This window comes from Lissotriton vulgaris, chromosome 3_1 (genome assembly GCF_964263255.1).
Source record: "Lissotriton vulgaris chromosome 3_1, aLisVul1.2, whole genome shotgun sequence".
Taxonomy (NCBI): domain Eukaryota; kingdom Metazoa; phylum Chordata; class Amphibia; order Caudata; family Salamandridae; genus Lissotriton; species Lissotriton vulgaris.
In genome coordinates this window covers 2,116,484,592-2,116,498,538 of record NC_141689.1, presented here as the reverse complement: position 1 = coordinate 2,116,498,538, position 13,947 = coordinate 2,116,484,592, and positions in this window count along the sequence as shown.

Genomic DNA, 13,947 nt, shown 5'->3' with positions numbered 1-13,947 from the left:
TTTTCTCAAGGGCTAGTAGTAGTCCTAACCCTGGCCGGAAAAAAACACTGTTCTCACGGAGTTTGTCGATATTTGGCAACTCCGAATTCCACATGAACATGGAGTTACAGAAACCTCTGCACTGTTTAATGGAGCAGAGGTTTTTTTTTTGTTCGCACCTTCAAAATGCATTTTTACTCACGTGGGAATGACTTACCGGGATGTCTACGATCGCCAATGAGATTGCCTATCCGAGAGCCACTAAATTTGGAAGCCGGCCACACGGTCCCTCAAGAGGGTGCGATCGCGAACACGTCATTCGGATCCGACTTTGGACTACCGGCAGATGTTATGTGAAGATCGCGGTCCTGGATGTGCAGAATTTGCTAATCTGGAGAAGAATCTCTCTTGAACCACATCAACACATTTTCAAAATGATGATTTGGATTAAAACAACTCCTCAGATTGACATTTGGCTTTAGTTTTTTTGTGCAAGGAGTCCTTTTTCTTTATTTACTTTTTTTGAAGAGGAAGGAAGGGCCCCAGAGTCTCCACCTTCCTGTTCCTGTCCAGCAGGCTCCTCCCAGTGCTTTTTCCTTCTCCTGTTCCTTTTTCCTTTGGATTTGGTACTGGAAGGATCACACTTTGTGTCTGTTGCATTATATATCTTTGGATTTCAGGACTTTTGGATTTGATTGTGGCATTGCACCTACATTTTATTTGACTTTTTATCATTTTTAAAAACAATTATTGTGGTGGGTGGCCTGTAGTTTCAGTAGGGGCCTAGTTGTTTCTTTGTTTATTTTCTTACTGGTTTTCGTTTATAAAGGAAACATGTTGCAAAGTTCACTACATTTTCTCCAATTTCTTAAATCAATTTGCAATATTTATTTGATTTACTAGCCCAGTAGCCTGCCAATAGGCCTTTCAGCCAGTAGGCCCAGAGCTACTCATCATGGGTACATGAAACAACTGTTTCTGTGGTGTCTGTTGAATTTAAACATCATTTAGGGCATCAATGGCATTGGATTGAATTGCAAAAGGTGTGTTTTTTTGTGTTACATTTTACTTTTTGTGTTAAATAAATGCCTGTGTTGGATGTGTGTGGTGTGGCTGTTGTGTAACTTGCAAACCTTTTTTAGCCCTTTAGGTTTTTATTTTTGCATTTTTGCATTAAAGATGTATTGTTTAGCATGCCTCCTTTGCTTGAGTTCATTGTTTGACAGGCCTCCTGTTTATTGTTGGGTGAGTGACTGACCATGTGGTTGGTGGCCATTTTGCACTGGTAGTTAGTGTGCTGCTTTTGCCATAGGCCTGCATCTCCTTCCTTTGTTCCTCTTGGATTCATGCTTCTTTTTGTTGTGGCCTGGCCATGAGGCTGGACGCTATTTTGTGAAGCCAGCCAATGTGCTTTTGCCATAGGCCTGCATTATCTGTTAGCCATTTCTTGTTGTTGTGGTGGTCTCTGGCCATGTGGCTGGCGGACTTTTGTGATGCTTCCCATTGTGCTTTTGCCATAGGTCTGCATTGTCTGTCTTCCCTTTCATGTTATGGTGGTTGCCTGGTCATGTGGCTGGCGGCCATTTGTACAAGTTGCCTGTGTGCCTTGCCCTTGTTGTTGTTTTGCATGCCATTTTTTTTCTTTTTAGCCAGCAAACAAATGCAGGACAGTTCACTACATTTTAAAAAACATTTACAATATTATTGATTTGAATTGATTCACTTAACTATGTGGCCTAGTCTGTCAATAGGTATTTTTCAGTCAGTAGGCCCAGAGCTACTCTTCATGGGTGCAACAACTGCTTCTGTGGTGTCTGTTGATGTGTGTGGTGTGGTTGTTGTGTAACTTGCAAACCTTTTTTAGCCCTTTAGGTTTTTATTTTTGCATTAAAGCTGTGTTGTTTAGCATGCCTCCTTTGCTTGAGTTCATTGTTTGACAGGCCTCCTGTTTATTGTTGGGAGAATGACTGACCATGTGGTTGGTGGCCATTTGCACTGGTAGTTAGTGTGCTGCTTTTGCCATAGGCCTGCATCTCCTTCCTTTGTTCCTCTTGGATTCATGCTTCTTTTTGTTGTGGCCTGGCCATGAGGCTGGACGCTATTTTGTGAAGCCAGCCAGTGTGCTTTTGCCATAGGCCTGCATTAGCTGTTAGCCATTTCTTGTTGTTGTGGTGGTCTCTGGCCATGTGGCTGGCGGACTTTTTGTGATGCTTCCCATTGTGCTTTTGCCATAGGTCTGCATTGTCTGTCTTCCCTTTCATGTTATGGTGGTTGCCTGGTCATGTGGCTGGCGGCCATTTGTACAAGTTGCCTGTGTGCCTTGCCCTTGTTGTTGTTTTGCATGCCATTTTTTTTCTTTATAGCCAGCAAACAAATGCAGGACAGTTCACTACATTTTAAAAAACATTAACAATATTATTGATTTGAATTGATTCACTTAACTATGTGACCTAGTCTGTCAATAGGTATTTTTTAGTCAGTAGGCCCAGAGCTACTCCTCATGGGTGCAACAACTGTTTCTGTGGTGTCTGTTGAATTTAAACAACATTCAGGGGATGGCATTGGATTGAATTGCAAAATGTTTTTGGGGGTACATTTCACTTTTTTCATGTGTGTTAAATAAATGCCTTTGTTGGATGTGTGTGGTGTGGTTTTTGTGTAACTTGCAAACATTTTTTAGCCCTGTGGAGTTTCGCTTTTGCATTGTTGCATTAAAGCTGTGTTGTTTAGGATGCCTCATTTGTCTGGCTATATGGGGGCTTCTTGACTTCATTCTTTTACGGCCTCCTGCTTGTTGTTGTGTGCGTGACCATGCGGATGGTGGCCGTTTTGTGGTGGTGGTTAGTGTGCTAATTTTGCCATAGATGTGCATGTCTTTCTTTGCTCCTCTTTGTTTACTGCTTCTTGTTGTTGTAGCCCGGCCCTGTAACTGGCAGCCATTTTGTGAAGCCTACCACTGTGCTTTAGATATAGGCCTGCATTGTCTGTCTTCGCTTACTTGTTGTTGTGGTGGGCTGGCTAGGTGGTTCGTGGCCATTTTGTACAGGCAGCCAGTATGCTTTTGCCATGGGCATGCAAGCTTTCTTTGTGGTGGCCATGCCTTGCCCTTGTTGTTGTTTTGCATGCATTTTTTTCTTTTTAGCCAGCAAAAAAATGCAGGACAGTTCACTACAATTTCTAATACATTGGCAATGTTATTGATTTGAATTGATTCACTTCACTATGTGGCTAGTCTGCCAATAGGCATTTTCCAGCCAGTAGGCCCAGAGCTAATCATCATGGGTGCCTAAAACAACTGTTTCTGTGGTGTCTGTTGAATTTAACATCATTTAGGGCATGGATGGCATTGGATTGAATTTTAAAATGTTTTTATTTTGGGGTACATTTCACTTTTTTTGTGTGTGTTAAATAAATGCTTTTGTTGGATGTGTGTAGTATGGTTGTTGTGTAACTTGCAAACCATTTTTAGCGGTGTGGATTTTAGTTTTTGCATTGTTGCATTAAAGCAGTGTTGTTTAGCATGACTCTTTTGTCTGGGCATATGGGGCCTGCTTGAGTTCATTGTTTTACAGGCTTACTGCTTGTTGTTATGTGAGTGACCATGTGGTTGGTGGCCATTTTGTGGTGGTAGTTAGGTTGCTGCTTTTGCAATAGGCCTGCATGTCTTTCCTTTTTTCTTCTTGGCTTACTGCTTCCATCCACATTACCAGCTGCAGCTTCCTGAATAATGCTGCATCCCACGTGATGCACAATCACACTCACAATCACAATGCCAAACAGGGTTGATTACATTTGTATTTTTGTTTTTGTTCTTGTTCTTCTTCTTTCCTATCCTTCCTGAGTCTACATAACATAGTACACCATGAAATCTCTTGTTGTCAAAATCTCACAAATAGTTACACTGCTATGTTTTTTTAAATAACTGAGTTAATTCAATTTAATAATATTAATAATAACACTAACAAGTGTGACTGACCACACACACTAAGTAACATATTCTATATGTTTGTTTGTACTAGTAGTAAATTGAACCACAATAATAAATGCCTCGTTTCACTGATGATCTTCTTGCTTCCATGCATTTTGGTGCCGAAAAATGGGGGAGGCTTCATCACCCATTGTACTGCCTGACAGAAGTCCTTCTGCGCACGAAGTCACGTGGCGTGTCCACAGACATCTCTTCACCTTGTTCCACTGCGTGCTGCTGACATCTGAAGAAGATGGCATCAACGAAAAGTACCAGGTCTTCCAGTACCAACAAATTTGCCACTTCGAAGAAGAAGGAAGTGCCACTTACCACTTCTGGTGTGCGGACCAAGATCTTTTGTTGGGCAGCCAAAAATTACACTTGTAGCAGCAGTGTCTGGGGACCAAGCTGGGAGCCGCACCCCCGCATCAGTGGACCCACCCCATTAACCACCTAGGCCCAAGCCCATGTCTGTTGCAGAGGCAGCCAGTCTAATCATGACAACGCCAATGAGCAGCGATGTTGAACTTGACTTAGCATTATCGCAAAATAGATAAGAACAGCTGTAACCACTGCCCACAATGTTAGTTGTTCCTCCTGAAGTGTTGGCAGTTTAGGAAATCGAGCTTGCTGCCGAGGAACAAGAGCAATCCACTCTTTCAAAAAATCCATTGTCTTCCAGATCCTTAGCAAGGAAAAGGAGAGATAGTCCATCGAGTTCTTCTGCAAGCCCCCCTTCGGAAGATATAGATGTCACTTGGAAGCAACCACCTCAGTCTGAGAGTGAAAGATGCCACAAGACAAGGCTAGGGAAAAGGAATGTTCCAGAAAGCCTTACAGTTATGGAGGTAGTTGTAGAAGAGGAGGATGATGACAAGTCAGCAATCATGGATATCAGTCCCGCCCCAGTGAAGACCAACATTACCCCATCCCAAATTTCTGTGAGGGGTGTGGCACAGATTCCGCCAACACAGGTAACACCAACACCACCTCCAATGTCCATATTTGCATTTGCAAAGGCCCAGCAGCGACCTACTTCCAGCGCAACCACCTTAGTAAAAGGAGGTAGTGGTTGTGCACAGAGGCAAATTCCACGCCCACCCTCCAGTTCATCCGGCATTGGAAGTGGCAACTCCAGCAGCTCCAGAAAGTTCACCTCCTCCGTTTGGGATTTCTTTTTGGTTAGCAGTAAGGAGGAAAATGTTGATATATGCTTCATTTGTAAACAAGGTGTTAGTTGGGGTAAGCGTGGTACAAGCTAATGTTCCCGCGGCCAAACAACTCATCTGAAAACACACCACTTGATCCACTGGGAGGAATACCTTAAAGGCCAAAAAAGTAAAACTGCACCCATTGCGGTTGGTGGTGATGAAGAAGTAGAATATATGATTGCAATGGAAGGTGAACAAGAGGGAGACACTTTCTCTGGAACACAAAGTAGCCCTGTCCTCAGCACTGCAGTGGTACCGCCCACATTCTTATCAGTCTCAGCAAAATCTCAGTGGCACTAAAGTAAGAGTCAGGCTGAAAGTGGGAAACCAAGGCAACAGAGTACCTTAATGAAAACAAGTGCAGGGTTGAGTCTAACAACATCTGGCGTCAAGGAGTCACCTGCATCAGTGGCCCCAGAATGGAAGAAAATCCAACCTACCATTCTCAGCATGTTTAGGTCGGAGGGGCAGTATGAACGCAACCACCCAACGGCACGTTTGTACAATGCGAAGCTGGCTAAAATATTAGTGCTGGACCTTCTCTCTTTTTCTTTTGTCGAAGGGTTGGGGCAATTATCTGCTTCAATGGAATGTTCCCAGCTGGTCCTATTTTTCCAGAGTTGCTGTTCTAGCACTACATCACGACGTGCAGGAATTGCTTGGACAAGCTTTGCGGCAGAGTGCTTTTCACAGTATACACATGACAACAGACATGTGGACTAGTTGTCAAGCCACTGATTACATGTGCATCACTGCACACTGGATCTCTTTTGTGGGGTTTAGAGAAAATATATCTGCAGGTGTTGACACTGATGATATATTTAATGCTACTCAGAAATATGCAACTATAGCCATGTTCACCATGGAGAAATCTCATACAGCTGCAAACATTTTGGAAGAGTTTAACAGGAAAGCTTTTGAATGGCTACACCCAAGAGGGCTTAACATTGGTTTTGTTGTCACAGACAATGACAGTAATATAGTTAAGGCAATGGGCAATGGTGGCTATTTCAGGGTCCTGTGTTTGGGGCACTGAAATAACATCATTGTTCAAGACTTTCTGAAAAAAGAATACAGATTCAGCAACTTACTGACCACCTGCAGAAGAATATGCACACATTTCAGCCATTCATTTAAAGCCCCGAAGCAGCTGAGGATCATTCAACGTGAGTATAGAGTGCCAGTTAAAGCACTCATCCAGGAGGTGCCAACACGTTGGAAGTCAACTTATTACATGCTTGACCATCTGTTTGAGCAGTACAGACCAATCAATGAATATGTCATGCGAAGACTAGGGGATGTTAGTGTGAAAGGCATGACCATCGAGATGGACCAATGGGGCCTAGTTAAAGGCCTTGCAGAGATGCTACTTCCTTTCGAGCTCTTCACAAGTCAGCAAGTAGGTCTGTACTGTGGGCCAAGCTATCCCATTGTTACACATGCTACTGGAACAGCTGATGATGGTGTCTGCAATGTACACAGGTGTGGAAGAAATAAATAAGCCTATGAGTTGGTGAAGAGCTTATATCTTCACTTAGCTGAAAATACAAGGGTGCAAACTGAGATTGTGTCATCCAACCATTACATTTCTGCCACAATTCTGGATCCACCGTATAAATCAGTACTGAACACTAACACATTAATTTGTCGCTTTGAGAAAGACTGTATGGAAATTAGAGACCCTCTACTCCAGCCCACAACAATTACTGCAGGGCAGCTTGTGTCAAGTTCAACTTCAGAGCCTGAGGGCAGTGTGGTTGGCTCACAGCAGTCAAAACCACCAACCTCAAAACAGCATGAACAGGATCATCATCAACAGCCTGAGTGAAATCAGCACAATAATGGTATCTACAGCATGGGCTTGTTAGGTCCAGTACTGACGAAAATGCAAAGACAAAAGAGGCCTGGCAAAGCAGAACACCCCTGAGCACTGAGCCGATGGTCCAGGCCTATCTGGATGACCCAGCAGAGGTCTACATTAATCAAAACCTATTGCTGTATTGGAATGGGAAAAGTTGCCATTGGCCTGTGCTCCGCAGGCTGGCAATAAACTGTTTGGTTTTCCCTGTGTCAAGTGTCTCTTCTGAGCATGTTTTCAGTGCTGCTGGTACCATTGAAACAGTGAAAAGGACCAGTCTCTCACCCCAAAATTTGGAGAGGTTAACCATGATCAAAATGATTCATCACTTTAGACCACCTGGTTGTACCATACCTGAAGCACAGCAGGAAGAGGAGGACAGTGACTTAGGTCAAATCTACTACTTCAGTTTGTTGTAACTTGTACTAGGCTATCCCTGCCACCATTATGTTTTATTTTACTTTAGCATTAATGATATCAATATCATAATGATTCTGCATAGAGCTTATTTAACCCCATACAGATTACACACTAAGGGCCAGATGTATGTAATCCAGAAATACTGAGTCCTTAATACCGAATTTTACCGATTTGTTATTAAGAACTTGGTATTCCAGATGTACTTTAATGATTCGGTAAAAATTACCGATTTGTTAAAAATTGCTAAAATTAGCGATTCGGAATGAATCGGTAAAAAAAAAATACTATATCTCCATTACCCATTCGTTATCACCGAATCACCAATACCGAATCGATAAATACCGAATCGGTAATTTAAAAAATCTGTAATTGTGGAATTATCCAATCCTGCGCAACCTCATTACCTCCCAAACAGGAAGTGGCCACACCCATGCAGCGGCACTGAACCTGGAGCTGACTGTGAGGCAGGGAGCAGAGCAGAGAAGCCAGGAGCAAACCAACTGATTTTTCCAACCAATACTCAGTAGAATGGCCAACCAGGAGAAGGAGAAGGAGGCTGCTGAAAGGAAAAGGAAACACCAATTTAGTGAGAGGGAGCTGGAGGTCCTCATTGAGGATGTGACCGAGGACCATGAGAAATTATTTGGAAAACAGTCCCTGCATGTGCCAGAGTCACAGAAAAGGCAGATCTGGCTTGCCATCCAGGACAAAATAAATGCCATCGGAGTCACCCAACGCTCCATTGAGGACCTGAAAAACAAATGGTACGACCTAAGGAAGACAGCCAAGACGCGGATCTCAGAGAGGCAGAAGCAGGCCACCCCTACAGGTGGAGGGAGGAACAGAGCACCTGCACCAACTCCTCTTGAACTCCTGGTTGAGTCCACCCTCCAGCCGGAGAGTGTGAGTGGGATTGGAGATGCAGACAGCTCAGCCAGAGCTGCCAACACACAAAGTAAGATACATTCACTGCATGCTTTGCCCCCCACCCCCTGCCCCCAATCCCCAAAGAGGCATAGGGACTCCCACTCCAGTACATGTTTTACTTAAAACCTGCCATGCATTATGGGAGATGTAGTCAGGAGTAACACATGTCAGAACAGTCAGTCCCCCGAACCCAAATGCATGTGACACCAACTAGCAAATAGCAAGCAGAGGACAGTCAGTGTGATTGACAGGCATGACTTTTATTACAATGCAAATGCTGCCAGATAAGTGAGCATATGTACATTCTGTCTTCACAGGCGAGCTGTCTCGTAGGGCAGCTGAGGGGAGAAAAGCAAAGGCACCCAGGGTAGAGAGGAGACAGGAGGAGGAAGTCCAGTCGCCTGCTGGCCACACCACCCCACCACCAGCACCACCAGCACCACCATCACCAGCACCACCATCACCATCACCACCACCACCATCACCACCGCCACCATCCACGCCACCAGCACCGAGAGGCAGGAGGCATCCAGTCACCACCCTCCAGCAGTTGGAGGTGTCCGAGGAGGACAGCACAGCAGGACAACAGTCCCAGGTGGCTGATGATGCCAATGGGGCAGGGTCACAGTCCCCCACAGAGCGCGCCCACACAAGTTCAAGAAGCCGCAGGGCAAGGGCAGCCAGTCCTCATTCGCAGGGCGAAGATGAAAGTGTGTTCGCTGGACTTGAAGGGAACATGTTGAAGATCCAGCACCTGCAAGGAAAAGCAATTAGGTCAGTGCAGCGGGAGATGGCACACATGAATGCCCACATGCACCGTAGGGCAGCTGTTCCATCAACACTACCATGGCTCAGGGCATGCCGTACGTGTCTGAGGATGTGAGGCTGCTTTGCAGCAAGTTAGATGAGGACAGTCTGTCACGGCCCAGGGAGTGGCATAAACTTGATAATTACACCAAGGCTGTGAACCGCCTCTCCACTGCCACCTCTCTGATGTGCAGGCGCTTGGTGGCCATGCAGGAGGAGATGGCACACTGCAGCTGTGATGTGGCAAGGGGACTGGTCACAGTGACCAGTGCACTTGAAGTGCTACAAACTGAGAAGGTGGCCACTACAGGAGATGGGGGTGAAAGTGAAGAGGCTACTAGCTGTAGTAGCATCACGCCCCCTCCCACAGAGTCCAGGAGGTGCAGCAAATGCCACAGGGCTGCCAGTGGATGAACTGGCAGTGCGGACAGTGGTGAGAAGGAAAGCCACAGTGCAGGGCTTAGGTGCAGGAAGTAGAGCCAGCCATTACATGGTTTTACACAATTGGGTGATGTAACCCATTTTTTGTTGGGACACTGCATTTCATTTAGGCATTACATGTGACGCACTTCAAGTTGTGGTGGTGAGCTATGATCATTAAAGACCATCACTCAAATACATTAACTGGCTATGTCTCATTGCTTACTCAGAAATAGTTGCATGTCATCTCAGCCCGTCAGTGTCTCCCATCCGGTGCTGCTGCCACGCCTGCTGCACTGTGCTCTGGCTGTGGACAGTCCTCACCCTTGTCCTCAGAGTCAGTTAGTTCTACTGCTGTTCCTTTCTTTGTGGCAAGGTTATGCAGCATTGCACATGTTGCTATCATTTTACAGCAGATGATGGGGTGGTAATGACGTGCACCTCAACATTTGTGAAGGCAATAGAACTTGCTTTTTAGTAGTCCAAAGGTGCGCTCCACAACATTGCACGTGCTTTTATGTGCCACATTGTATCTCCTCTCACTTGGGGTGGAAGGCTGGAGGCATGGAGTTAGGATAAATGACCGCATGGCATATGCACTGTCACCTAAATGGGAAAGAAAGTTTCATTAATTGGAGTCACCAATACATTCATTCAAGGTATTCTTCAGGGTGTGTCACATTGATTTACCTAGCAGGTATTCTTCTCTGAATTCACCACTAGCCAGATGTGTGTAGATCCCACTGTTCTGGAATATGTAGGAGTAATGGGTACTCCCTGGAAATTTGGCCACAATGTCAGTAATGATATAGTCTGCATCGCATATCACCTGCACGTTGATTGAATGCGCGGATTTACGGTTGCAGTATATATATTCTGTAGCAGCAGGTGGTCAGATTGGTATGTGTGTCCCATCAATGCACCTTATTACGTGTGGGAACTGTGCCTTTTGGTAGCAATCCAGCTTTGTCTTCCGCAGTTCCGCCTGTGTGCTGATAAAGTGTATGTAGTGATTCATTCTCTGCATCATGGCATCCAAGGGGTTGAAGAAACGGGACAGGCAACTCTGTGACACAACACCTGCCACAGCTATCCCCCCTGGTAATTTCCTGATGCAAGTAGGTGCAGGCTACAGAGCACCTGCACATGTGTTGGTATTGCGTACGCCCTTGGTGTCTGATGCCCCAGGTATGGGTGCAGGTCCCATATCAGGCCGAAGATGGTTTGTGGGTGTAGCCTGTACCTATTTCTGCCTCAGTCATTTGGAACAGTGTGACACACAGTCTGTACACACGCTCTTCCCATCTCCAGACCCTCATCCTGCTGCTCGCAAACGTAGCCACCTTGCTATGACGTAGAGGGCCGCCATTGTGTTCCCACTATTTCATTTTGGGGCTATTTTTAATGAGTGCACCTGATTACCACCTGCTTTGAGTCAGTGGTAATTACTGATTCGTAAATACTGATTTTTAGCAAATTCGGTGTTACCGATTTTAGGTACATCGCATTTGCGATTTGTTACTGATTTCTTATTTACCGATTGGGTATTTTGGTGTTTCGGTGTCTGCCGATCGGTAAATACCATATCGGTAACTGGTTCCCCTTATTTTTACCGATTCCTTATTGCAGATGGCATTCGGTAATACCTACATCGCACATGGCTATAAACAGGTCGGTAACGCTGATATTTACCAAATTTTGACGTTACCGACTGGTATTTAGCCACCTACATCTGGCTCTATGTTTCCAAATGCGGCAGATAGTTGCCTACATTGCCATTTACTGGCTACAAAATTAGTACACATGATATGGAATTGCCTGAGATTGGTGTATTACTGGTCGGAGGTACATAAGATACTACACAAAATTTCTCCGGTGCAACAGGATGATTCACCGGAATATTGTCAGTTGGGATTGGGTACTGGAGGTAAGAAAAATGGTCCTGTTCGTAAATTTATGAACCTCGCACTTATATTGGCGAAATGTAACATTACAATGAGGTGGAAGTCTGCTAAACCACTGTCTATATTAAATTGGTATAATGAAATGGTGTGATGGGGCAGAGCAGAAGGCGCTGAAATCAGACTAGAAGATCAAAGAGGCTTGCGCAAAAAACGTATATCACTGGAATAGAATACAATGATGGAGGAGTTTATAGCAAAGGATATACGATCAGGCTGATTGAGAGGACTAAACCGGATAACTGAAATAATATCGAGCCCATTAATATCGAGTTACAAAAATATCGATGACAAAATATCGAGGGACAAAATATCGAGTTTCTATCTTCATACAGGTAAGTACAAAAATATCGACTCTAAAATATCGACTGTAAATAATATAGACTGTCAAAATATCGTTTTTTTATATGTCTTTAAATTAAGTTAAAACTAATATAATAATAAATATATTTAATATAAACTTAGTTAAAATGATTAAATAAATGTAATATTTATAAATAATTAATGTAAATTACGAAAATTATATAACAAAAATAATAAATATATATATCTATATATATATAAATTCATATTATTAACTAAACATATATAATATTTTTACCGTAGCATAGCAAAATGGTTAAAATTTATTGTATCAACTATAGTGAATTCAACAGTAGAAAAACGCAGGATAGCGTAGGGGTAAAAAATACTATTCCCACTCCAGTGGGTGCAACAGTAGGGAAAACGTTGGATAGCGTAGGGGTAAAAATTATTATTCCCACTCCAGTGGATGCAACAGTAGGGAAACCGCTGGATAGCGTAGAGGTAAAAATTACTATTCCCACTCCTGTGGGTGCAACAGTAGGGAAAGCGATGGATAGCGTAGGTGTCAAAATTACTATTCCCACTCCAGTGGGTGCAACAGTAGGGAAAGCGTTGGATAGAGTAGGGGAAAAAATTACTATTCCCACTCCAGTGGGTGCAAGAGTAGGGAAAACGTTGGATAGCGTAGGGGTAAAAATTACTATTCCCACTCCAGTGGGTGCAACAGTAGGGAAAGCGTTGGATAGCTTAGGGGTAAAAATTACTATTCCCACTCCAGTGAGTGTAACATTAGGGAAAGTGCTGGATAGCGTAGAGGTAAAAATTACTATTCCCACTCCAGTGGGTGCAACAGTAGGGAAAGCGTTGGATAGCGTAGGGGTAAAAATTACTATTCCCACTCCAGTGGGTGCAACAGTAGGGAAAGCGTTGGATAGCGTAGGGGTCAAAATTACTATTCCCACTCCAGTGGGTGCAACAGTAGGGAAAGCGTTGGATAGCGTAGGGGTAAAAATTACTATTCCCACTCCAGTGGGTGCAACAGTAGGGAAAGCGCTGGATGGCGTAGAGGTAAAAATTACTATTCCCACTCCAAAGAGTGTAACAGTAGGGAAAGCTCTGGATAGCATCGGGGTAAAAATTACTATTCCCACTCCAAAGAGTGCAACAGTAGGGAAAACATTGGATAGCGTAAGGGTTAAAATTACTATTCCCACTCCAGTGGGTGCAACAGTAGGGAAAGCGTTGGATAGCGTAGTGGTAAAAATTACTATTCCCACTCCAGTGGGTGCAACAGTAGGGAAAGCATTGGATAGCGTAGGGGTTAAAATTACTATTCCCACTCCAGTGGGTGCAACAGTAGGGAAAGCGCTGGATAGCGTAGTGGTTAAAATGACTATTAATTAATTAACAATTAACAATTTTAATTAATATACATAATTAATTAATTATTATTACATTACTTCCCACCCTATCCCCTATAAACTCACAACCCACTACTGAAAATAATTTACTAAATATTAATTATTTTTCAATTAAATATTTATAATTAATTACCAATTGTATTTTAATTAATTACCAATTAATAATTAATTAACAATTATTATTCATTTACATAATTAATTAATTATTATTAAATTACTTCCCACCCTATCCCCCTATAAACCCACAACCCACTACAGAAAATAATTGACTAAATATTAATTATTTATCAATTAAATATTTATAATTAATTACCAATTATATTTTAATTAATTACCAAGTATTAATTAATTAACAATTATTATTAATTTACATAATTAATTAATTATAATAAAATTACTTCCCACCCTATTCCCCTATAAACCCACAACCCGCTAGAGAAAATAATTTACAAAAAATTAATTATTAGTCAATTATTAATTTTTACCAATTATATTTTAATTATTTACCAATTAATAATTAATTAACAATTATTAATTTACATAATTAATTAATTATTATTAAATTACTTCCCACCTTATTCCCCTATAAACCCACAACCCACTACAGATTTATATTACACAATCATTAAAAAATAATAAAAACTACCTTATTTTCGATTCTTTTTGTCTA